The sequence below is a fragment of the Protopterus annectens genome, chromosome 12.part0 (assembly GCF_019279795.1).
Source record: "Protopterus annectens isolate FY-2018-M chromosome 12.part0, PAN1.0, whole genome shotgun sequence".
NCBI lineage: Eukaryota > Metazoa > Chordata > Ceratodontiformes > Protopteridae > Protopterus > Protopterus annectens.
Genome location: NC_056746.1, coordinates 273,134,654 through 273,159,963, shown reverse-complemented (window position 1 = coordinate 273,159,963; position 25,310 = coordinate 273,134,654). Strand labels below are relative to the sequence as shown.

Sequence of the window (25,310 nt, the reverse complement as noted above, 5' to 3'; positions counted from 1 at the left end):
AGTAGGGGATAAAGATATGGTTCAAGAAATCCCAAGGATCCTTTTCTGACACTCGTGGTGAGCAATCCCCCTGGGCAGTGGGGGCTACTCATATGAAAGACATCCTTTTTGGGGTAGAGGGGGTCCGTGTAACCAGGGAGCCAGAGATTCTTTCTCCGTCAGACCCTACCAGTGCTCCTGAGCAGCTGCCAGATTGCTTTCCTCTGGAAGCAGTTGGGGGTCGTTTCTCTCTGCATCTACTAGCCTGACATCTTATTACTACCGATGTTTGGGTGAAGACAATAATATCCAGAGGCTACCAAATACCCTTCAACCTAACTCCCAGACCCGTCAAACGAATCCCCGATGTACCACCCAATCAGAGGGGATTAGCAGCCTTAGAAAAAGAAAAACTGCTAAGAAAAAAGGGTCAGCCAACCAGTCCCACCAGAGCAGACAGGATCCGGGTTTTACTAGAGGTTCTTCTTAGTGTTAAAAAAGATAGGGGACTGGAGACCAATCCTGGAGCTCAGCCTACTCAACAAATTTATCAAACCTCAAAAATTCTGGATGGTCACAGTACAGTTCATTCTTCCCTTCCTAGGGAGAAACAATTAGATGTGTTCTATAGACCTAGAGGATGCATACTACCATATAAAGATGGATCACCGCTCCCGAAGGCTTCTCCGCTTCCGTCTGGGAGCCAATCACTACCAGTTCCGGGCACTACCATTCGGTCTCTCAACCCGAGTGTTCACCAGATGTATGGCAGTTGTGGTAACTCATCTTCAACTACAAGGATTCCAGGTGTTTCCTTATCTAGACGACTGGCTCCTTACTGCTCCGACCAGGAATCTCCTAGTTCGCAGCCTTTCTTACACTCAAGATCTCGCTCTCCACTTAGGGATTACAATCAACAAAGGCAAATCTCAGATGCCTCCAACAAAGACACTGGAGTTTATTGACGCGGTCTTCAACACAACATCCTGCCAAGCTTCTCTCCCCCTCACAGGCTTTTGAAAATAAGACACCAAATTCAAGTCCTTCTGCCTCACACGTTTGTACCAGCGTGTCTTGTACTGCAACTCTTGGGCTCCATGGCAGCTGCCATTACTTTGGTACCACTGGCAAGACTGCACATGAGAATCCTGCAGTGGCTCCTCTCCACACAATGGTCACTGTTAACCCACCCACTCAACCACATGATATGCCTTACGAGCCGTTGCAAGGAGGAAATGCTATGGTGGATGGAGCCACAAAAGAATCTTTGGTGTCGACCATTCTGTCTTCCCCAACCCACGGCCACGGCGACCATGGACTATTCTCTTTTGGGGTGGGGGGAACATTTCTAGTGAAAGACTGTCCAAGGCACCTGGACCCCCCCCCCCCAAGGCCAACTTGCACATAAATGTCCTGGAACTGAGGGCAGTTCTCTTAGCGTTGCAAGTGTTCCATGCATTCCTGCCTTCGGGGACAATTGCAATTCATTCAGACAACATGTCAGTTGTCTGGTAAATCAACAAGCAAGGCGGAACCAGATCTTACCTCCTGTGTCGGAAAGCCATGAGGATTTGGCGCTGGGCGATGGCTTCCAATCGCTTTCTTATAGCAATGCACATTCCCGGGAGCTCCAACCTTATTGCGGACAATCTGAGCGGGAACATCCTGATGCCTCACGAATGGCCCCTCAATCCTGTAATAACAGCTCAGATCTTCCAGCATTGGGGCAATCCTTGCTGCAACCCATTTGCTTCCCCCCTGAATAACAAATGCAGGAGCTATTTTGCCTTGATTCCCCCTCAGGGGGAATCACCGAGGGATGCTCTAACACATGATTGGCCCCCGGGTCTTCTGTATGCCTTTCCTCCATTTCCCCTCATCCCAAAATTTCTCCAGAAAACTCAGAGGTTGAAAAGCAAAGTGATCCTCATTGCTCCCTACTGGCCACGTCAAGTCTGGTTCCCTTTTCTATGGCCTCATCTGATTCACAGCCCGTGGATCCTGGATCATTCCCAGGAGCTGTTATCCCATCCTCAGGGATTGATCCATCTGAACCTGCACAGTCTCCAGCTCACAGCCTGGTTCCTCCACTTCCAATGATTGCCAGACTACCTGACATCCCATCTCCTGTTTGTAAAATTCTTCTGGCCTCACACAAACCTTCCACTAGAAAGGTTTATTCTAGTAAATGGACTAGGTTCTCTATTTGGGCCAAAGATCAGAACTTAGACCCTTTCTCTATGCCTATTCAAAAGATTCTGCAATACCGGACTACTCTCCTGCATGCAGGAGCCTAAGCTTCAATGATCACTGTACATTTAGCAGCTATCACTAATTTTCATAATGGTCTGGAAAATTCTTTGATTATGTCACACCGCCTATGCAAGACTTTTTTGAAGTGAGTATTACATGTTAAATCTCCAGTCAAGCCTCTCTTAGATCCCTGGGACTTGACTATGGTGTTTCACTCTCTTACAGTCTCTCCCTTTGAGCCTTTTGATTCATGTGACTTCAAATTTTTGACTTGGAAAACCATACTTCTAGTAGCACTCACCTCAGCAAGAAGAGTATCTGAGCTACAGGCCTCGAGTGTCAAGAGTCCTTACTTGATCTTCCACATGGACAGGGTGTCCCTTCGTACTGACCCTTCCTTTTTGCCCAAGGTCATTTCTGGTTTTCCATTAATCAGTCTACTGACCTGCCGGTTTTCTTCCCAAGGCATTCTAATAGAGGGGAGTACCTTTTGCACACCCTTGATGTGCACTGACAGCTTCATTGTTATTTGCACAGGACTAAATCTTTCAGGAAAACACACCAATTGTTTGTGGCCTTTGCAGGACCCACACTGGGTAAACCTGTTTCCAAAGTGACCTTATCCTCTTGACTTAGAAACGCCATTACCTTTATCTACCAACAGAATAAGCTACCCTTACCTTCCAGAATAAGAGCTCATTCTACCAGATTTATGGCTACCTCTGTAGCTTTTCATTCCAGAGCCTCTATGGATGATATAGGGAGCAGCAGCCACATGGCAAGACCTCATACCTTCATATCTCATTACAAATTGGATTTGGCCTCCAGGGGATGAGCATCTTTTGGTTCTATGGTGCTCAGGAATATCCTTCCTTAGGGCCACCCAGGACTCAAGTAGCTGAGGACTCTGTCCTACCTGTAAAGTATGAATAAAGATTTACAACTTCAGATAAAGAAGTCGTCTTATCATAACGTTCCATCCGAGTTGTAGATCTTTATTCATTCTTTACTTCCCACCCTCCTTCCCCCTGCCTGGATTCCTGGTGGATCTCAGGTACTGCTGGTTAGGGTATCTGCTCAGACAGAGCCTCCTACTTTTTCTATTACTACATCTTTACCTAGAGCGGGCAAACAAGATCTGGAGTAGCTAGGAGAGGGGCATTTTGGGTAGGTTCTTAGCTGAGAGTTTTTGGCTTGCACGAGCTGGGAAATGGCCATTTTGGTTCCAAGGACGGAACCAAGGTCCTCTCTGTAAAGAATGAATAAAGATCTACAAATCAGATGGAACATTATGGTAAGACAACTTCTTTTTTCTAGTTTTTTTTACATAAGCACAGCACTAATTTGCTGATTTATATAAGTTTCACCCAATAAGGATTTGTTTTGCTACTAAAAAGTGAAGCTATTTTTAATTGCAACAAAAAGATTTGTTGTTTTGGTACAAAGAACTTGAAAAAGTGAAGAAATTCTGATCAAAACCATATTTTTTTACTACTGTTTGGTGTTTAATTTACTGCTGCTTGGTGTTTTAGCTTGGCTCAAACAGCTCAAAAGGCTATTCTTTCATATTGTTTCTAATCACCAAGAAAGGTGTCAAATACAAACAAATGATTAATGACATCAGTGACTGGCTTAGCTTTTGGTGTCATTCTAAGTAGGTACAATATGGGATGGCTTGCAACTATCCCGCCAAGCTTTTTGGATATTGACTAAATCCTTGTCTATTTCCATAGTGCCTTTTTAGACATCAGAATTTTAAAGCTTCTAACATAAAAAAAAGAAAATCCAGATAAAGATATTGCTGCTCAATGCCAGGAGCCTTAGCAAAGACTCCACTCTACAGGCACTCCTTCCCCTGGAAAATACTGATATATACATTATCACAGAGGCCTGGTTCAAGACCAGTAACAGCACTCCATCAGCGCAGGGTTTCAACGGCTTCCAAATGTTCAGGCCCACCACATTAGATGAAGGCACTAAAGGCAGTGGTATGTCCAAATTCTTAAAAAAATTCACTTCCATACCCATCAGCCTGGATAATGACCTAGAATTACTTCCTGTCCAAGTTACTACTAACAGAACCCCATATCATCTCACAGCTAACTACAGGATCCCCTCTGTGTGTTCATCAGCCCATGCATCCTACTTAACAAGTAAGGAGTCTCTGTGTATTAGGCTAAACGTCTTTCTCCTGGGAGAATTCAACTACCCCTCTATTAACTGGGAGACGTATACATCCTCAAACATATATAACCAAGGATTCCTGAACTTCAGCAGTACAAAGTCTCTGTACCAGTTAGTCTGCAACCCAACCAGAAAAGATAAAATCCTGTACTTGTTCCTTATTAATATGGGGCAGCTTTGCTCACCGTCAATTGTAATGTCCTCTCTGGTCAAATCTTACTACAAATCAGTCACATTCACCTTAAAACTGAAGACTGTCGCATCTCCCAATATCTCAATATTCAGAGATTATACCAAGACTAATCTACTAAAAGTGAGTAATGACCTGGCTAAATTCAAATACCCATTCCATCCTGATGATACCACTCTGTTCATGCAGAAGCTTTTAACACCAATTCCTATGCACACAGAAATAGCTGCATATATGCATCTGTCCCCTTCAGAAATAAATGCAATGCCACATTTAAAAATAACCCCCTATGGTGGAACTTTAATACAAACAAGCTCTGCAATAAAAGAAAAAAAAACTCATTGCATGCAAAAATAAATTTAAATCTCAAGATGCCAAAAATGGTCTTGCTAAACTTTACAAGGAGCTCCAGACCCTGATCAAATTAACCAGCCAGACAGCTGATAAAAATGCCACCTAAGTGAAAGATAACCACAAAGCCTTTTTTATCTGTTAGAAATCTCAGAAACAATGCTCAGCACTGCGCAGAGTGAACAGTAAAGGATATCGCATATTCAGACCCACAGGACATAGCCAGTCTACTAACAGACAAATCTACTTTACATTTTACCCACACCCTCCCCTCCTATATTCCCAGATCACATATCTACATCTAACACCCCCCACCATTCTCTCAAGAGCAAGTCTTCAAGGTACTATCCATGGCCAAGAATAGTACTTCTGTGGGGCCTGACAATATATCAGACCTTCCTCCTGGTCAAACTAAAACATGACTTGTCACTCCCCTCACAGTTTATTCAATATCAGCATCCAAACAGGTTTCATGCTGGAGAAATGGAGGACAGCAACAGTCATCCCCTTGCACAAAAGTGGGCAGTCAATTGACTCAGGTAATTACAGATCCATAACACTGACCAGCCTCATTTGTAAGGCTACAGAAAGAATCATTATGGAATTAATAAATAAGGGCATACACAATCTACAGCTCTCAACACAGCCTAGTTCAGACTTGTCAAAGCAAATCAAATAAAAACGGTTGACTTCTTCAAGAGGGTTAGTGAAGCAATAGATGGCAGTAAATCAGTACACACCACATCTCTAGACCTCACAAATGCATTCAAGACCATATCACACTTGGGTATCAAAGATGAACTATCCCAGCTAAATGTAAATCCGTATGCAGCCCATTGGACAACAAATTGGCTCAAACAGGACCCAGGAAATTAGGGTGGGTGGCTCAAACTCCTCCAAAAAAAAGCTGTCACTAGCAGTGTACCCCAGGGCTCAATACCAGAGTCACTCATCTTTGGTATTTACTTCTCAGAGAGCAGGGATAGTGTTAAGTGTTTATGGCTGACCACATTTGCAGACAACTGTAAACTTGATATCATAAACTCAACAGATGACACCAAAATTCTCCAAGAGAACCTTTCCCAAACATGTAGCGGGTGTAATTGTATCCTTCTATAAGCATGACTTCCCTGGTAACTATTATACTGACAACACACCCCTGAAAGTCCATCCCATATTCAGGGATCTGGGAACACATGCTGATAATGAACCATCCTTTGATCACCACATATCCACTATTGTAAGGAAGTCCTTTTCATCGCATAGCTTACGTCTCAAGGTATGGTGTCCAGGTCCAGGGATGTAATTATTGCACCATACTCCGCTCTGATTAGGTTGATCATTAAATATAATGTCCCACTAGGTGCTTTCTCACTAAAAGAATCAAGGGCCTAAATCACAACTATGCAGACTTCTCAAAGCCTTGTACTTCTCTGTATCATACAGGCTACTAAGAGGTGACTTCTGCTGTGCACAGAGTCTCAACAGACCTTATCCTTTCAGACCTATTTCACATTCACAAGTCCTACTGCAGTGTGAACACCTGCTCAAAGGGCCTCAGTCTGTTTTGTAACATATAAAGAACATGCTTGAGGAACAGGTACGCATCACTGAGAATATTTCTTCTGTGGAACCATCTTCCACACCACATAAAGATAAATACCTCTCTTACTTTAGTCAAACATAATTCGGGCAAATGGATGGCGAAACCACAAATTCACTCCTAGTTTAGCACCCATGCCCTCATTTATAGGGGCATTGAGTACATACTGATATGTTCTTCTTCTGCCCAGCTCTGGATTATTCATAAGCAGAATATAAGGACTAAAACTATCAGGAGAAGGTAAGGCTAGGCTTAAGATCTTTACAGATCAACAGCCTATTAAGTAAATATGAAGCTAAAAATATGATTAGTAATTGTGTAGAAGTAATCCAAGGAAAGAAAATATATATATTTTCCCCTTTCCTAGGAGGACAGAGGGAGGACAGATTTACTGTTAAGGTGACCAGTCCTCAAAAATATAGAGTTAGTTTAAGCAACTCTCGCTCCACACAGTGGAGCCACAGAGGTTACCAACATAGACACCAGTGAATGTGCGATTATTATTATAGTCTTTGCAATACCAAGGTCAGTGAAGAACATGTTGGTATTTCAGATAATGACTTCTTGTCTCTGCTCTTGAATTCATTTGTATTACAGTGCCCACCTCAGAAAAGTGTAAGAGGCAGGCTTACATTGCCTTATGCCTTTTTCAGCTTCCTTCAGTGGTTACCTACTGCCAGCTTAGCACTTTTCTTTTGTAAAAAACCTGGCAGTCAGTGCAAAAGGATTAATGGTATGAAGTACTTCCTGTTGTCCAGGCTAGGATTCCCTCATCTCCTATTTGCCTTCTGACTATGAGAAAGTCAGTTAACCTGACAGCGTACCTGTGAGGAGTCTGGAAAAGCTCCATGAGAGTCACTGCTTTACCTTGGCTAACAAAAGAAAGAAAGAAACAGACAAATACAATAAACTGCAAGACTCAAACTCCATATTCAGAGAAAAATGTGGATTTTTTAAGGGAAAATAAGAAACATAGTTACCTTTCATAATTAAAAAAAATCAGATTATGGCCAGTTATAAGCACAAAAATGATTAACTGATGTTTGGCAAGACCTGAATGAACATAAGAAATGGTCTGTGAGCATGAAGCACTGCGCAGATGTACTTATAGAAAGCAAGCATTCAAAGTGGTGGGAAGAGATGAAGAAAACTCCTGGGGCACGGATTCTGAAATCTAGTTGGTGTATAAGGTTCACTTTTTTAATTTTGGTATGGTCTCCTCACAGCTCACCATTAGCTGCTCCTAGAGATGTACCTTTCCTCATTTACTGGGTCTAAAACACCTGACCAACCTCCCTCAGACTTTCACCAACCCATGTTTAGGGCTGATGAGGAGATTGAGGCATCTTGTGGCAGCATCAAATGACTGCAGAGGAGGATTTTATATACCTACATTCCCACCCCCTGTGTGCCCATGACCAGGGAAGGGCATGCAATGGGCATTGCTGGCATACATTCCGATCCATCACGACACTCAGTCACATACCTATCTCCTAAAGACAACATCCCCCTCACACACACATCCCTGACATCCACCAAGGATCAACCATGAGGTGTGCCCAATTGTGGATCCCCCCCCCCCCCAAGTGGGGCATGCCCTCCCCCTCCACCTGCGTTGTCAAGTGCCTGTGCTGCTAATCGAACACAAGTCACCTAGGCCGTAGGTAGGTCTTTATCCCTCTATGCCACCAGAGTAGGCATTTGCAGCTCCAATTTAAAGGAATGCAGTTATAAGACCAGTGTCAGTATTCATGGGGACTAAAACATGACTAATTAAATTTTTGGCTGGGAACTGAATATACAGAAGGCAAGTAAAACTCAAATGTTATGATTTAATGTTACAGTAACCCTCCCCAGACAAGATATATATAGTTTTAAAACGTCCCTCTAAGTCTGCTTTTGTTCAAGAAGTTTTGTACCATCATAATTATGTATTCTCTGGAGTGCCTTTAGGAAGATGTAAAATGGTGATCTAGGTCTACATTTAAAAACTAGGTGATGAAATACAAAAATCAATGCACTTTGACTTCTACCGCTGGACTTGAATGCACAATCCTGTGATCATAACTCAGCATTGACAGATCATGTTTTTTTCTTACTGATTTTATACCATATATCTACAACTGGTACATGTGAACTCATGCTAACCTATCAGAATGCTGTACAAATAGTATTTCAACACTTAATGGCAGGGCTTAACAAGCAGTTATAAATAAGAGAAATGCATATCTTTTCTATAAGGCTCAGTGTACTTCAGGCTCGCATGCTTCTTCGATTTCCAATCACAGACTCCTGCCACCTTTCACCAGTCAATCACTTAACCACATTCATGGTTTTCACACCTACGCAGTATCTCTACCAATAAGTATCACTGCCCACCCTATCAGTGCAGTGAAATTTTGTTAAAAAAGCATATTTTCACATGGGAAAACAGCTCACTGAGGCAAGAGTCTTTGGCATGAACACAGAAATGGAAAATTAGTAGAGAGAATCCATAACCCACTCCCAGAGCTGTAATGGAAGCCAGGTGTTGTCCATATGTACTCAGCCGTAAATACTTAGCAATTACAGCCTGGGGGCACAAAAATGCATTCAGAAACCTCCAGCCTCATCTGGACTGTGATGGGCAGGCAGCTTATGCCAGAAGTACCCACCCACTCAAGTTTTCTTATTGTGCTTTTTTTTTTCCAGAGTTTTTGGGCAAAACAGCAAACTGAGCTGGAAGTTATTTTCAGGTGCTGTGCTGCAGAACTGCACGAAGTTTGAGACTTACTGTAGCTCAGGTCAGAATGATACACAACTAAAACTCTTGGGTGGGAGTGGAAGGTTAATCCCAGGTGGGCAAGATTACCAACTTTTTAACCTAATTTACCCCTATTGCCTTTATTACTTTCCTGAAGCACGCAGATTAAGCTTATTTTTTTGTTTTTACTTTATTAGTAAATGAGTATTAATCTTACTAAAGAGGATACTTACGAAGAATAAGAATTATGACTTCTAATGCAGGTCTGACTTGTATACTGCATGCACAGGCAATTACTGTTCAGTACAGCTAGTCAGTTCTTTTCCAGTCTCACTGCTCTGCTGTGGAAGGCATGTATACATTTGTAACTAAACCTAGTGCACAATGCAGATACAAGAATGGAATCAAAGCAAAGAACAAAAGACTGGGGCTTTTTATTAACATACATTGCTTTTTCAACTGTAGCGGTTTCATGCTGACACTGGTGGTAATAAAGTCCGATTCTAGAATGAGTTATTAGTCAAAATGTTAGCCCTGGTAGTAAGTTCAACTAGACTGGTGTAAACTAATTAACAGTAAGAATATAATTGTAAAATATAACAGTGTTTTGTACAGATGTGGTTCCCCAAAGTGAAGAATTGTAGCTTACGGGGGTGCTGCATAATTTATATCATCAAGATGTGCTCTCCCTTCTTTTACCATTCATCCAAGCATGGTTAGTGTATTCCAGTGGTAAGAAACTAATGTGAGATGTAGAAGGTTTGCCTTCAGGTAAGCCATGCTTTGCAGTGCTGCAACTTCAGATAAGCCATGCTTTGTAGTGCTGCGACTTCAGGTAAGCCATGCTTTTCAGTGCTGCGACTTCAGGTAAGCCATGCTTTGCAGCGCTGTGACTTCAGGTAAGCCATGCTTTGTAGTGCTGTGACTTCAGGTAAGCCATAGTTTGCAGCACTGTGACTTAACTAAAGAATGACTGTTCCCAACATCCATGCTACTGCTTCCCCAAGGAATTACAAAATGTCCAACAAAAAAAAATCTGATCTTTTCCTACTAACGTAGGTGCCCAACAACCCAAGCAACCCTGATAATTTTAAAAATGCACTTCTATCTCTCAACTTTCATATGAATGCACACACATTACATTGCTCTCTAAACATTTTGGCCAGAATATACACTGCTGCTAGATTCTTTAGCTGATCTGTCCTGCCATTATCTGCTTTATCTCTATGCACTCCTCTAAATTTTGGAATGCATCTGTACACGTCTACTGTATTTTTAATAGTTTGACTTAATGTCTTGAGTATTATGATTTGTTCCTCTGTACTCTTCCAGACATATGTTTTTGAGACTGTCTGGTTTACCCCTTTACCAAAGGCAGCCAGAGCAATGAATAAAATTGTCAAACATCTGTCAGGGATAATTTGACTGGGTAAAGCCCATTATCAACACCGACCGAGGGAGGAAAGCTGCACAATAGAATATACTAATTAAACTGTTGAAATAATAATATTAATTAAAAATATGAATACACTTGACATCTTACTCCAGCAGAAGCATGCAGGATATGACTGAAACCTGGTATCCAGAGTCTACAAAGGGGTGAGCAAATGAAAAACTGAATGAGAAAACAGACATCGAAAAGCTACTCTGGAACATGTAGGGCATAAAAGCCACAGAAAAATGTTTAAAAGATAGTAGAAAGCAGTTCTGCAAAAGGCTTGAGGTCTGGTAGAAGAATAGGTTACAGTATATATCTCATTCCAATGGAAGACTAACAATGTGTACAAAGTATGGAAGAGGAAGAATGTGCCAGAAAAATGTGTACAGAGTGTGCAGGAAGATTGTTCTAGAAAACAGGTGTTTGAGAAGCTTCTCTGGGGTCTCTCTTCATCTTGATTGCACTCCGAGACCCAGTAGATTATAATCTGTTTAAGGTTAGACTAAAGAGTCGGGACATAGAAGAAAAAGGTCCTACACATGCTACTTACTGCTGCACAAGGATACTTGGTATCCACAGTAAGTGCACAAATACAGATGACAAATATTGCAATGCCAAATTATACGTTGGTTCTACATCACATAAACTGGCCCAGTAAACAGAAAAACAAGTGCCAAGAAAATCAATATATCGCCCTTATTATAGCAATTGTCAGATTACGATTGTACCTTTCTCTTGATTTATATTTACCCACTACACTGTTACTTTACATACTGCATGCCTATTTACCATTGTGGAATACTTCAACACTCTGAATACAATCAGGACAACTGTGCAAGCAACTGCTCATATACATTTTACATTAGGCCCAAGTGTCTGCTAAAACTGCAGCTACATCTGTCCATGTAACTAGTGCAGAAACAGAAAAATAAATACTACTCTAGTAAACACTAAAGTATGACAGTGCAAATGCCATGAAGCAGTATTCTGGTATGCTCAGCTACTGTGCTATAAATGACAAAAATAACTAGAACATGACTGCAGCCAATGGGCTGTTTAGACGATCATGCACTCCTAACTACCACTCAGATTTGCCAGATATCCACAAAGGTTTGTCAGCCATTTCAGTTACACCAAGAAAAACACTACATTGCTTTAAAATTCCTGCTGGACATGGGTGAAAACTAACCATGTAGCCTCTTGTACCTCTGGATGGTTTTCCTCATTCCTCTCCAGCTGTCGATTTACAAGCATCACCTCATGGTTCCATTTCTTTCCGTTTCCCCTACCACTGGGCCAGCACACCTTGTTGTACTGCATTACTGGGCAAGTCTCTCCTCTCCAGGATGATTTAGCCTTTCTGACACATGAAATCAATACCATGCAATGGCAAAGCATACTTCTCAACTGCTATGACTTAGGCAGAGTGCTGTGATTTTTGACCTCAGATTTTGCCTTGTTTCACCTAGATTTACTGAATTCCTTCTGATTTTTCTCAAAGACAGACCTGTTCATTGGTGCATATATTAATAAATAACTGAAATAAACCTCTACAAAGTTTCTTATCACTAACTATATATGTTCTAAGCATCTAAAGACCTTCTGTTCCAAAAAATAAGCGATTCTCTTTTGGGCTCCTGTTATGTTCAGAGGTATGTAATGTAGAGGCCCAAGAGTACAATTTTATCCAGTGCTAGGTGACCTAGGCAGCTGTCTAGGGCTCTAGTTGGATAGGAGGCCCAAGCTTCACTATATAAAAAAAAAAAAGGTAAGCAAAAAAAAAAAAAAAAAACCCCTGTGGGATCCTTCCATAAACATAGCAAGCATTAGGACCCTATGGGAGAACTTCCTTACCTCTTGATTTCCATAACCCCCAGAAGATTCTTATTAGGACAATGTCCTAACTTTATGCAAACCTGTGGGAGATTTAAGTAAATTAGGTCTGTGGGGGAGATATAGAGCAACAGGATCAGAGACACACACATGGATATGTAAGGGGGAGATACAGAGCAAAAGGACAGGAGACACAAAACACAGAAATGACATGTGTGGGGGTGATGCAGACCAACATGATCAGAGACAGAGATGGATATCTGTGGGGGAGATACAGACCAACAGGACTGGGTATGCATGGATCCATTCTGGTGAGTGCACAGCTATACTTTCCTTTAGAGCAGACTGTGCGTGTGTGTGTGTCTAAAATGTTTCAGTTAGGGGCACTGTCTAGTTAAGTGACTGCTCAGAGTTAAACTCAAACAACGTTTTATTAAACAGAGCACCAAACCTCAAGTCTTTTAACTATTAAGTAAATACTATATCACACATGATTCAAACACTCCTCTCCAAACTGGACAGCACTATGCTAGCAATCTTGCATACTTTTCACAATGAAACCTGTCATTATGCTGTTGTGAACTCAATAACTGCTTCCTTTTTGAGGCGATGCTGTAGAAAACTCAGACAATGTAAACAAATATCATTTTAAAGGACGTGCTTGTTTTCAGAACAAGGAAATGACTTGATTTTATAAAACACCATTAGTTCCCTACACAGCTAGTATCTAAGCCAAGCTTGAGTCACCAGCTGTATCACATGGGTCAATGATAGGACACACAGGGATAACTGCCACCCCTGCCTAACATATACATTTAAATGCACAAATCTCTAGTCATGTGTCTGTTTATAAGCTGTACTTTGATACTTCATCTAGACACTAACAGTTCCACTGCCATTTGAAAGCACTACACAAAACCAGTGCTGGTGTGTGCACATGTGAGACACGCAAACGGGTGTGCCATAATTGGCACCTGTTATGGTCACTGCAAAGTTACCTCAAGGAAGCTAGGAATGGACACAAAATATTCGCTCTCAGCACTCGGATACCATTTCTAACTTACAGACTGTTTTTTATATATACATATATATGTGTGTGTCAGTGAAAAATGGAAACGTCTGCATGTCTATACATTATTCTTACAAATGGGTGAAAGAAGTGCTATGATGTTGTTGATCATGTTTGCGAGGATGAAATAAAATGTCAATCAAAGCACAGTTTATGCAATTTTAATAAGGTATTCTCCAAAGTGCACATTGCTAGTGCATAGTGGCATTTCTTTGTTACATAAAGCCTTTGGAAATCATTCAGGAATTCTTAAGTTCAATATACTGTCATACCCTAATGTGTAATACAATGGTAAGGCAGAGACTCTGCATTATATCTGGTGGATTCCAGTCACATGACAATCCCATTATCCTAGAACAGGATAAACGTGATGGATTTTTATCTCATTCATTTGTCCTAAAATAATATAATACATTGCAGAATTATTTTTTAAGCATGTTGACTGCTGTACTGCATTTAGACTTGTGGCAATACTTACACATGTGGCTAATAGTGGGATTCCTAATAAAAGATCGAATCACACTTAGTCCTACCACAGCTCTTTTGGGCAAAAAAGTAGTCTGAGTGAGTCGGTGCCTCTGCATTAAAGTAACAGTGAAGGTACGTGGTGTTATCCTGTATATTCAAATACTTGAAGACTGCACTGCATATCATAGTGCCATGAGTGGGTGGGGGGATATGGGAAATGTGCACAGTGACTGTTAGGCGTAGGCTGACCGTCACAGTTTGTGCTCATGATTAAGTTACTAAAAAGGGAGGAGATGTAACAGCTATACATACAAAGCAAAAAATGGAAAATATTGGTTGCTTATCTGTATTTCTGTATACACTTTGTATACACACACACACGTGTGTGTGTGTGTGTGTGTATGTATATATATATATATATATATATATATATATATATATATATATATATATATAAATAAATATCACATATAGAGGGAATGGGAGTAGCACAATGGAAATGAAGGAACACATGGGGTGAATGTTACAAAGGTAGCAGCATGCAGACTCAAACCCTAGATCATTGCACTGTAAAGCACTGACTTCACCAACGAATTAGTGACACAAATACTGCTGACACTGTGTCCTACTTACTGCTGGTAATATCAGTGCTATGACAACCTTTCTGTAGTCAGTTCTACAGGCAGCCAGATAAATAAATGGTCACTGACTTGCCAAGGCAATGAGTTGCGATTGATGAGTTGCAATACCAGCATGCACAATTCTGTCCCTCATTAGGAAGCCCAGGCACATTCTATAGGTTTAAATTCTATAGGTTTCCGATTATATCAAGTATGAGCAAAATATTCATGCTTGTTTTTTTGGTTATGCAACAAGTTCATGGCTGAAAAAGGGGTCTAATCCACCTGTCGAATAAATAAATAAGATCAGATATCCATCTAACTACCACAATAAAGTTTCTCTAACTAAAACAAAAAAATGGTTTTGGTATGCAGTACCACTGTCTTGACATGCCACAACATAGATTTCAATCAGGTCTCCAACTATACAAGTTCAATCCACGAATGCCAAGAAATTCAAAGCAGTCATCCATGTTGAGAACACAAGTTGGTTATGATCGCCAACTTCCAATCATAGTTCTACATATACTATACGGAGCTTTAGGTGCCCCCAAAGTACTGCTAATTAAAAACAGTACAGGAAGGTGAAGTATTTGGCAGCCTTAAAAGCTGTAACACTCTTAACTACGGCCACATAGACAAAAGTCAGAAGTGAGCTGTCCCTCTGATGAGTGAATGAAGATACTTCACTCTGCCAAACATGTGGTTGCTGTATAACAACAATGTGTATTATAGGTTTTAAAGCAGTGAAAATGCTTTTGATGTTGTTTTCTGTTAGATTCTGCTAATGCTGCAGTGTGAAACTACAGCTTAACAGCACTGAAAGATGCTTAAAGCAGACATTTTCTTGAATTTGGTGCATAATTGCACTGTTGCATGCACTACAATGACTATCATGTGGTGTTCTACTGCTCAGGTTTGAAAAATGAATAGAATTAGTGTAGTTTCTGTATGTTCATAATGGCTAACATACATTTCCTGGATCACTACTACTCTTGGAATAAGCTAACCACAGAAAGTAACCTAAAAATAGGTTCGACAATACAATGTTTAATAAGAGAGACACCCCCATAACAGTAATAAAACTCTTACAGAACAGCATTTTTAATAGTGGCTAATAGCCAATCTCCACTACTGGGAAGATTACTTTTAATTAATGGGGATGTGTTTCAGTGCCAAGCAAAATTACTTTTTTTTGCATACCCTGAAGAAAGCTATTCAAGAATAAGGTTTGTGAGGTTTACTCAGTTACAGCTGAGATCATACTGGAATGGAAAGCCTATGGCTATAATTTCTTGATTTATATTTACACTGGCATGTTGCAATTATTCAGGCACTGTGAAACAGTGTGAGGCCAAGACTCAGAGGTCAGCATCCAGGCAGCACAGGCTACTGTTAGATATGACTTAGACTGCAGATGGCAAACTAAGATCCCAGTGAAATCTGGAAACCCCACATACTGATGAACTAGTTTATTGTATTTCTTTAATTACATTATCACAGCCTCACAATCAGACTTCAACAGTAATAAATTCTCCTCTCTTAGCTCAGTGACAGATGCACTCAAAATGAAGGTCGACGACATAATTTTTATTTACTTGTTTGGGTGCTTACATATTATCTCAACCAGATTTTTTACCTGGCAAAACCAGTCATGTGTCGCAACCATATTGCTAACCTCACGTAATTTATAAGGTTTTCACGAAACTATCTTTACCAGAAAAGGGTTGTCAGAACTCTCTATTATTCTTTCACCTAGCTTGTCACATTGAGAGAGGAGTAATGGCAAAATTCCTTGTCGTGGCAACCGTCCGTCCTCGCCCTAACTTATAGAAAAATGCAATAAAGATGCCTGCTGCTTCTGGCTCCTCTGTAGAAGGACCTGTTTATTTCTTACATGTTTACTGCACACCTTGGAAAGTAAACTTTTTACAGCCCAAAAAGTATGCAGAAAACTGAATAAATAACAGTTACAATATATGTGATGACTGCTATTTCGTTCATGCATTCTGTAAGCAATGCAGAGTACATTCAGTGAATCCACGTCCAAGGAGAAATGTCGCAAATTACAATATAACACAATGGTGAAAAACTGAATGGCACTGTCTATTAATAACAAGCCACAGAAGGTGCATTACGCATCCCTTAGTAGGAAGACTAACACATGGTAGAACAGTCGACAAGACAACAGTTTGTAATGTGTAAGTAGCAACGCATGACTTGAAATTGTAAACATCTTCTAGACTGCAGTGAAATGGTGTAAAAATACGTCCCCAATAAATACGACATTTGTCGGTTATTCATCTTCCTGAGTGATACACAATGTAAGACAGTAATAAGTAGTACTTGACACAACCCTTTTACCATTAAAATAGTACTTTCATCCACACATGACGAGTTTTGCCAGGTAGAAAATCTGGTTGCGATAATATGTAAGTACCCTTATTTGTTTGTCTGCCTATTTGTTAATCAGGTGGGTGGGCTGGTCCAGTGACCATTTTCTGCCACAAATCCGAACAAATGGCAGTACAAATGATATATAGATTAATTATGCATTTTTTTAACTTTGCATTTTGAGAAAACGTGAATGCGGCAATAGGGAATCCATATTCCAGTTCTGGAATGAGGATGTTAATGTCAAGGCCTGACATTCTGGAGCAGAGCACTTTGATGTAGACCAGCACAGTTTAGCCTCAGCAGTTACTTTTTCAGGCACATGATCAGGGTAATCATTGAACGAAACCAATATCTGATTATGAGTTTGTTAGGGTTTGTAATGGTAAGGGAACCAGTGTGTGTTAATGTATGCTTTGTACAGAAAACCAGCTAGGCTATTTTGCCCTATTATACGGAAAGTTGTTAGAATCCACCTTCTGAAACAAATTAATGAGGTCAGCTTGCAGCAGTGTTTCAATGAACTGTTTCAGAAGGAAACAGGGCCTGATCTAACCACTGATACGTCACCAATGTAGAAAGTTAGCGTGAACTTAGAAGGAAAATGGTGAGGTCATCAATGAACACAAAGAAGAGTACTGAGCCCCAGGAACGGCCCTAGGTCAACTGGTGCCCTAGGCAAAAGGGATCCACTGTGCCCCCCACCACACTACCTGGTGCCCCCATCCTGTTCTACCTACACCAAATAAATACTGGAAAAGCGCCCCTGCCTAAGGCCGGCTATGCGAGAGCTTTGGCCGGCTAACATCTACCTGAAATCAACTGGATGTATAAATGAATAAGTACACCTTTATCTGCTCTTTTGCATATAGTACTGTATTTAATTTATTTATTTGCGTTTTTCACTGAATATTAACTCAAATGAAGTTGTGGCCGTCTCTCTCTACAGAGTACTTTTTAGAATTTCTGTGCAGCCATTGAAAGCAGTGGGAGGGTAGTTTCAGCTCATCACTGACATCCTGTCTTGCCTTATACAAGTGGTACATTTTGAGTTATCTCTGTTTAATATCAGAGCTTTGGCCAGCTAACATCTACCTGAAATCAGCTGGACGTATAAGTGAATTTAAGTACACTTTTATCTGCTCTTTTGCATATAGTACTGTATTCAATTTATTTATTTGCGTTTTTCACTGAATATTAACTCAACTGAAGTTGTGGCTGTCTCTCTACAGTCAGTTCCCCACCCACCCTCCCTGTTCTTGTTTTGGTATTAATGTTGGTAGCTTTGAAATTGCCCGCCCCTCTTGTAGATTTGTATTTGGATACTCATTCTGGGCCCATCTCATTTGCTCAGTCAACTGAATGCATTGAGATCATATTCTGATTTCAGGCACTCCTACTGTGTACAAAGAGAGCATTTGGGAAGGACAACCCCTGTAGCCTCTTAATCCTGCTCTGTTCCTTCCCTCAAAAAAAAAAAAAAAATATATATATATATATATATATATCTTATTCATCTGCTCTTACTGTAACTGTCTTAGTTGCTCTTCTGTGTGCTGTTATCTGTTCAGTCGCTCTTACTCTGCACTTATTACTGTTTGTTAGTAGCCTTCTAATTTACTGCCTTCTGCACTTGTTTTTTAGTCATTTGTTAATTTAATTGCATTTATTTGAACTGTACTTGCCGTAGTGTTGCTACATGCTCGGGTGTGCTGGCCTGCACTACAATTTGAATTGTATTTACTGCTGTTTTAGCTGCTTTTCTGTAACAAAAAAAAATTCTAAGCTTGTTTCCTGCCTTTCCTGTAACTAGTCAAGTCCAGATACAGACTTGCTGTATCCAGGACTGTTGGTAAGCTTCTGAGCACCCCAAACCTTTCTGTGTTGGGAGGAAGCCTTCTAGCTTATCAGTGGGAGTGGTAAGCACTAGGTAGCCTATCTACCATGGGAAGAGTGGGTTTTGGCCCTGAAATTGTAGTTCATTGGCCATTTGGGCAGTTTTTCCATATCTTTCTACTTTCTGGTTAAAAGCCCGTTTTGCGTTTGGTCCCCGCCTTTCCTATAACTAGTGTAATCCAGGTACAGAATTGCTGTATCCAGGACTGTTGGTAAGCTTCTGAGCCCCCCAAGCCCTTCTGTGTTGGAGAGAAGCCTTCTAGCTTATCAGTGGGAGTGGTAAGCACTAGGTAACCTATCCACCACAGGAGGAGTGGTTTCTGGCCCAGAAATTATAGTTTATTGGCCGTTTGGGAAGCTTTTCCATCTCTTTCAACCTTCTGATTTAAAAGCCTGTGTTTGCTCTTGTTTCCTGCCTTTCCTGCTACTAGTCTAGTCCAGGTACAGATTTGCTGTATCCAGGACTCTTTGTAAGCTTCTGAGCCCCCCAAGCCTTTCCGTGTTGGAGGGAAGCCTTATAGCTTATCAGTGGGAGTCGTAAGCATCAGGTAGCCTATCTACCACAAGAGGAGTGGTCCCTGGCCCAGAAATTGTAGCTATTGGCTGTTTGAGCAGTTTTTTTCCATCTCTTTCAACTTTCTGGTTTGAAAGCTACACTTGTGCCTGTTTCCCGTCTTTCCTATAACTAGCCTAGTCAGGTTACAGAGTTGCTGTATCCAGGATTGTTAATAAGCTTCTGAGCCCCCAAGCCTTTCTGTGTTGGAGGAAAGCCTTCTAGCTCATCAGTGGGAGTGGTAAGCACTAGGTAGCCTATCCTCCATGGGAAGAGTGAGTTTTGGCCCAGAAATAGTGGTTTATTTGGCTGTTTGGGCAGTTTTCCATCTCTTTCAACATATTGGCTTAAAAGCCTATGTTTGTACTTATTCCCCGCCTTTCCTGTAACTAGTATAGTCCAGATACAGAGTTGCTGTATCCAGGACTGTTGGTAAGCTTCTGAGCAACACAAGCCTTTCTGTGTTGGAGGAAAGCCTTCTAGCTTATCAGTGGGAGTGGGTAAGCACTAGGTAGCCTGTCTACCATGAGAGGAGAGGTTCTTGGCCCAGAAATTGTAGTTTATTGACCATTTGGACAGTTTGTCCATCTCTTTCAACTTTCTGGTTTAAAAGACCACATTTGCGCTCGTTTCCCATCTTTCCTGTAACTAACCTACTGGGTAGCACTAGAAAGCCTTAAACCATACAAGCGTTCTAGCTTATCAGTGGGAGTGGGTAAGCACTAGGTAGCCAGTCTACCATGAGAGGAGAGGTTCTTGGCCCAGAAATTGTAGTTTATTGACCATTTGGACAGTTTGTCCATCTCTTTCAACTTTCTGGTTTAAAAGACCACATTTGCGCTCGTTTCCCATCTTTCCTGTAACTAACCTACTGGGTAGCACTAGAAAGCCTTAAACTGATACAAGCCTTCTAGCTTAGGAGAGAGACTTTGGAGTGATTAAGTATCAGTTTTCTGTACTTTCTTGCTGTACTTAACTCTTTTCCACCTAAACGCAGATTTTCCAGCGTTTATTGTGATTTAAAAGCTTGTTTTTTCACATAGTGTACTTATTTGACTGCCTGCACTTCTAAAAAGTTGTTTTTTGTTTAAATAATTTGTTTAACCACTGTAGGCTACACACTAAAGTGCAATAGCCTTTTCTGATCGTCTGTAGTCATTTAAAGCTGTTTTAAGTGTATTTTTTTTTACTGTTTTTGCCTTATCTTTATAAAAAAAAAAAAAAAAAAATTCCTTGTTTCCCACCTTTCTAAGCTAGTATAGTCAAGTTTTCAGGCTAGTGCTGAATTCAGGGCTGTGATACTAGTTTCTGAGTTGCCCATACTTTACTTGGATAGAAGGAAGTTTCTCTGTTCACCTGTGAGAGAGGGGAGCTTTGAGCAACCTATCTGTCCCTCGAGGAGTGGTTCCAGCCCAGAAGTTAGTAGTTTATTGGCCATTTTGGGCTAATTTCACTCTCTTTCATTTCCCCTACTATAAAAACCGCATTTGCATGGTTTTGAGCACCGGGCAGTGCCGGTTAGCTACGGTTAAATTATTCCCAGCTCCACTAAGTCTCTTCTTCAATTTTTCCTTTGAAACTAGTCTAACTCTCAACCTAAGCACTCAAAAAGCATCTTACAGCCCAGCACTTGCTCAGACCTAATAGCAAGCATTAATATATCCTGAAACTGATTGCCCAGCAGGGCAAGGCTCTTTATTCACCCCTCACCAACCAAGCAACTAAGCAGCTCAACCTACTATTCAGGCAAGACCAAAGGGCAACTTCAGGTGCACTCTCTAGTCCAACTGGTGAATCTAGTTATCCTGAGGCAATGTTACAACTGCCTCATGTACACAGACAACCCTCTCCTCCTACCACAAAACACTAACATATGCGAGAGATGCAATTATACAGCCAAACTGGAAGCTAAGCTGTCCCCACCCAAGACTGGAACAGACCGTCAAGAGGAGAAGGTTAACACTTGCACCACAACTCCAGCCGCACTCAGACCTACTAAAACAGCACTGGCAAAAAATACACAAATACACAAAATCATACTCGGAGGCTCTAAATAAAAACCTGCAAAAGCATCAGAGACCTCCAAAGCAGACACCCAATCAACCTGCACTTCGCGTCACAAAACAGACAACACATAAAACACAAAATCAGTGTGCCGCACAACCACAGCCCTTAAGGCGAAATAACATACCTAACACACTAGTAATAAATGACTCTATAGTCAGGCACACTGACGTCCCACTCACTAGGCTGGACAAGCAGAAGGTTACTGTTAGCTGCCTATCGGGAGCCAGAATCTGCCACATAATACAAGCACTCGTGTCACTCCAGAACAAGTACAAATATGACTCGGTCATTGTTAATGTTGGTGTGAATGACCTGAGACATACCTCCCTGGACAACATGAAGAGAGGCATGGAAGAGCTCTCTGACCATGTAGCCCAGGCAGGTATGACCCTGACCCTAAGTAGCATCCTGCCCTCATCAAGAATGATACTTCAGTATAAAGAAAAAATGATCAAATTCAACAATTGGCTAAGCTTCTGGTGTCATTCAAAGGGGATCCAATGTCTGTCAACCTGGGAAGACATGCACGACAAGCCGCCTTGCTTTGCAAGAGATGGCTTGCACCTGTCACCCCTAGGCTTTCAAATACCGGCCAAGGCTCTTGCTGCCCCCAATAGTGCCTTTTTTAGGCAAGGCTCAAAAGTCAAACCCACCTCCGTAAACAGCACAATTAACAAAAAACTGAGGGTTATGCTACTCAACGCCAGGAGTTTAAATCTCAAAATGCACGCGCTCAAAGTACTCCTCAGTATGGAGAACGTCGACATTTGTGCAGTAACTGAAACCTGGTTCAAGGCTCCAGAAAGCACCCCAGCACTACTGGGCTACAACTCATACCACACATTTCAGTCACAGAACACTGATCGAAACACAAAAGGAGGGGGTGTATCCATATTCATCAAGGATACCTACACCTCCAGGTTAGTGGCACAGCATATCATCTCTGAGATCATCCATAGTTTCATAGTTTATAGTTTCATAGTTTAGTACTAGGCTATCTGCCCTGGGGCATTTATAAGCCTAGCCATAGTGATGTGGCTTTCGCCACCCCATGTAATGGTACAAAAGTGTACAGAATAGATTTAGAATACTGTGCCTCTGTCTAGTAGTGACACAGTGAAGACCCCCTTACATAATAGAATTAGTTTACTGTGCCTCTGTCTAGTAGTGACACAGAGATGACCCCAGGGTAAACCTACGATCTCCCATCCACTCGTCAAGATTTCTCTTGAAGAGAGTCAGTGAGGGGCTCTGCCTAACATGAACTGGGATTCTGTTCCAGAGTATGGGAAGCCTCTGAGTTATGAATCTGTCCCTCCAGCATGTCCTATTCATATTTGTGCTGAGGTTTAAATCTTTAGCTCTCGTGGTTCTGATGGATTTGGATTTTTTGAGGTGGAGCATGTCCATCAATTCCTGATTGGACATGGCCTTGTACGTCAGGCACAGATCACCTCTGAGTAGGCGGTATGCTACTGAATAGAGCTGGAGTTTCTTTAGTCTTGCAGCATATGACATATGTTGGAGACCCTTGATCCTCTTGGTGAGGTACTTTTGGGGTCTCTCCAGCTGTTGCAAGTGCCGGGTGAGGTACATACCAAATGGGGCATTGTACTCAATCATGGGCCTGATAAGGGAGGAGTATAGGGGTACAATGACCTCCTTTGATCTGGATGTGAATCCCTTCATGATAAGGTGGGCAAGGTAGAAAGTCTTTCTAACCACTTTGGCAACGTGGGTGTCAAATGAGAGGTCACTATCGACTTGGGTCCCCAGGTCTCAGAGTACTTTTTCCATACTCAGTGGGTTACTGTCTATGTGATAATTTGTGGGTACTTCGTTTTTCCCAAAGGGGATGACTATACATTTTTTGGCATTTAGTTTAAGGCCATGACTCCGGCACCAGTTGCCCGTTTCAGCGAGGTCTTTCTGTAGGATGTATGTGTCAGCTGGTGTATCGACTATGGTGCCTAGTTTGCAGTCATCTGCGAACTTTGTCAGCCACAACCCTCCCATGTTTGCTTTCACATCTGAGAAATAGATGCCGAACAAGAGGGGTCCCAGGACAGAGCCCTGTGGGACACCACTTGTGACTGGCTTCGAGTCTGACATAGCTCCAGCGATTTTGACTTTATGGGTTCTATCCTTTAGCCAGTTTGCAACCCATCTTGTGACATATGGATTTACATTTAAGTTGTTGAGCTTGTCTATGATGCCTGAGTGGGGTATTGTGTCGAAAGCTTTAGCCAAGTCCAGGTAGGCTGTATGGACTGCTTTGCCTTCGCCAATGGCTCTAGTGACTGTTTCGAAAAAGTCAACCAGGTTCAAAAGGCAGGATCTGCCCTTTACAAAGCCGAACTGGGTGGGATCAAGTGTCTGTAGGTCCCCAATGTCTCTGTTTATGAGTTCCATAATGATTCTTTCCATAGCTTTGCAGACCAGGCTGGTTAAGCTTATGGGGCGGTAGTTACCAGGGTCTGTAGAGGTGCCTCCTTTGTGGAGTGGGACCACTGTTGCTGTACGCCAGTTTTCAGGTACGTATCCTGTAGTAAGGCTAAGGTTAAATAGCATTTTTATGTGCGGGTTTAGCTCCTCTTGGAGTTCACGTAGCACGCAACCCGGGATACCGTCAGGTCCCATTGATGCTGTGTTTTTAGCTTTGCTCAGTGTGGTTCTCACCTGGACATCTGAGATGACAGGGAGGTTACATTCAGCTGGGATAAGTATTTCTTCTGAGGGTGAGGGAGGGGAGAAATTTGCACTGAACCTGTCTGCCAGAATGTTGGCAATATCTGTGGGTTCAGTGTATTTTTTGTCATTGTGAACTAACTCTGAGCATATCTGAGGGTTTCCGCCCAGGTTTCTAACATAGCAGAAGGCGGCCTTGTGGTTATCTTTAGTGTCCATAGCGATTTTTCTCTCAAAGTTGGCCTTGAATGTTTTTATGAGAGAACGTAGCTTTCTACTAGTGCTGATCAGAGATGCCTTCTCTTTATGGGATTTTGCTCTGTCGTACAGTAGCTTCTTTCTTTTGTTATACAATTTGTCTATAGCTGGGGTCCACCAGACAGGACGCCTGCCCTTGGTGGAGAGGGTCTTGGTTTTATTTGGGATTGCATGATCCATGCATTCTTGGAGATGTCCGTAGAAAGCATTTGTGAAGGATTCAGCATTGTGAGATGTGGTTTCCACTGGCCCAGTGGGCTTAAAGGATACCATCTCAGTCTTAAGAAGTTTAAAGTTGGCTTTTGAGAAGTTTTTCACTGTAGTCTTTTGTGTTGGGGGTGGAGGTGGGATATGTATATCTAGGGTGATTAATTTGTGGTCAGATCTCACTAGTGAGGGGTATACTTCCGGTGTGGAGCACTTTGTCCCCATGTTTGTGATGATCAGGTCTAGTATATTATCTCCCCTTGTGGGAGAGGTGACTAGCTGTTCCATTGCATTTGAATTTATGAATTCCAGGAACCTTTGGGCTAGGGTGTTAGGGCTAGAATATGCACCCAGTCTATGTTAGGGTAGTTGAAGTCTCCCAATATGATGGTGTTTGGTGAGACATTCATATCCTCCAATGTCTTCAGGAAGGCTGAATGGGGTTCCTGAGATTGGGAGGGTGGTCTGTAACATGCTACCAGTTGTACAGCAGTTTTGCCTACGGTTAGTTGCACC

General features: G+C 41.7%; 1 protein-coding gene across 1 annotated transcript in view; it reads right to left on the bottom strand.

The window, feature by feature from the left end:
• Positions 1-25,310, bottom strand: part of LOC122816501 (coronin-7-like) — a 3,324,782-nt gene that overhangs the window by 1,800,463 nt on the left and 1,499,009 nt on the right. The gene's annotated exons all lie outside the window — the stretch shown is intronic.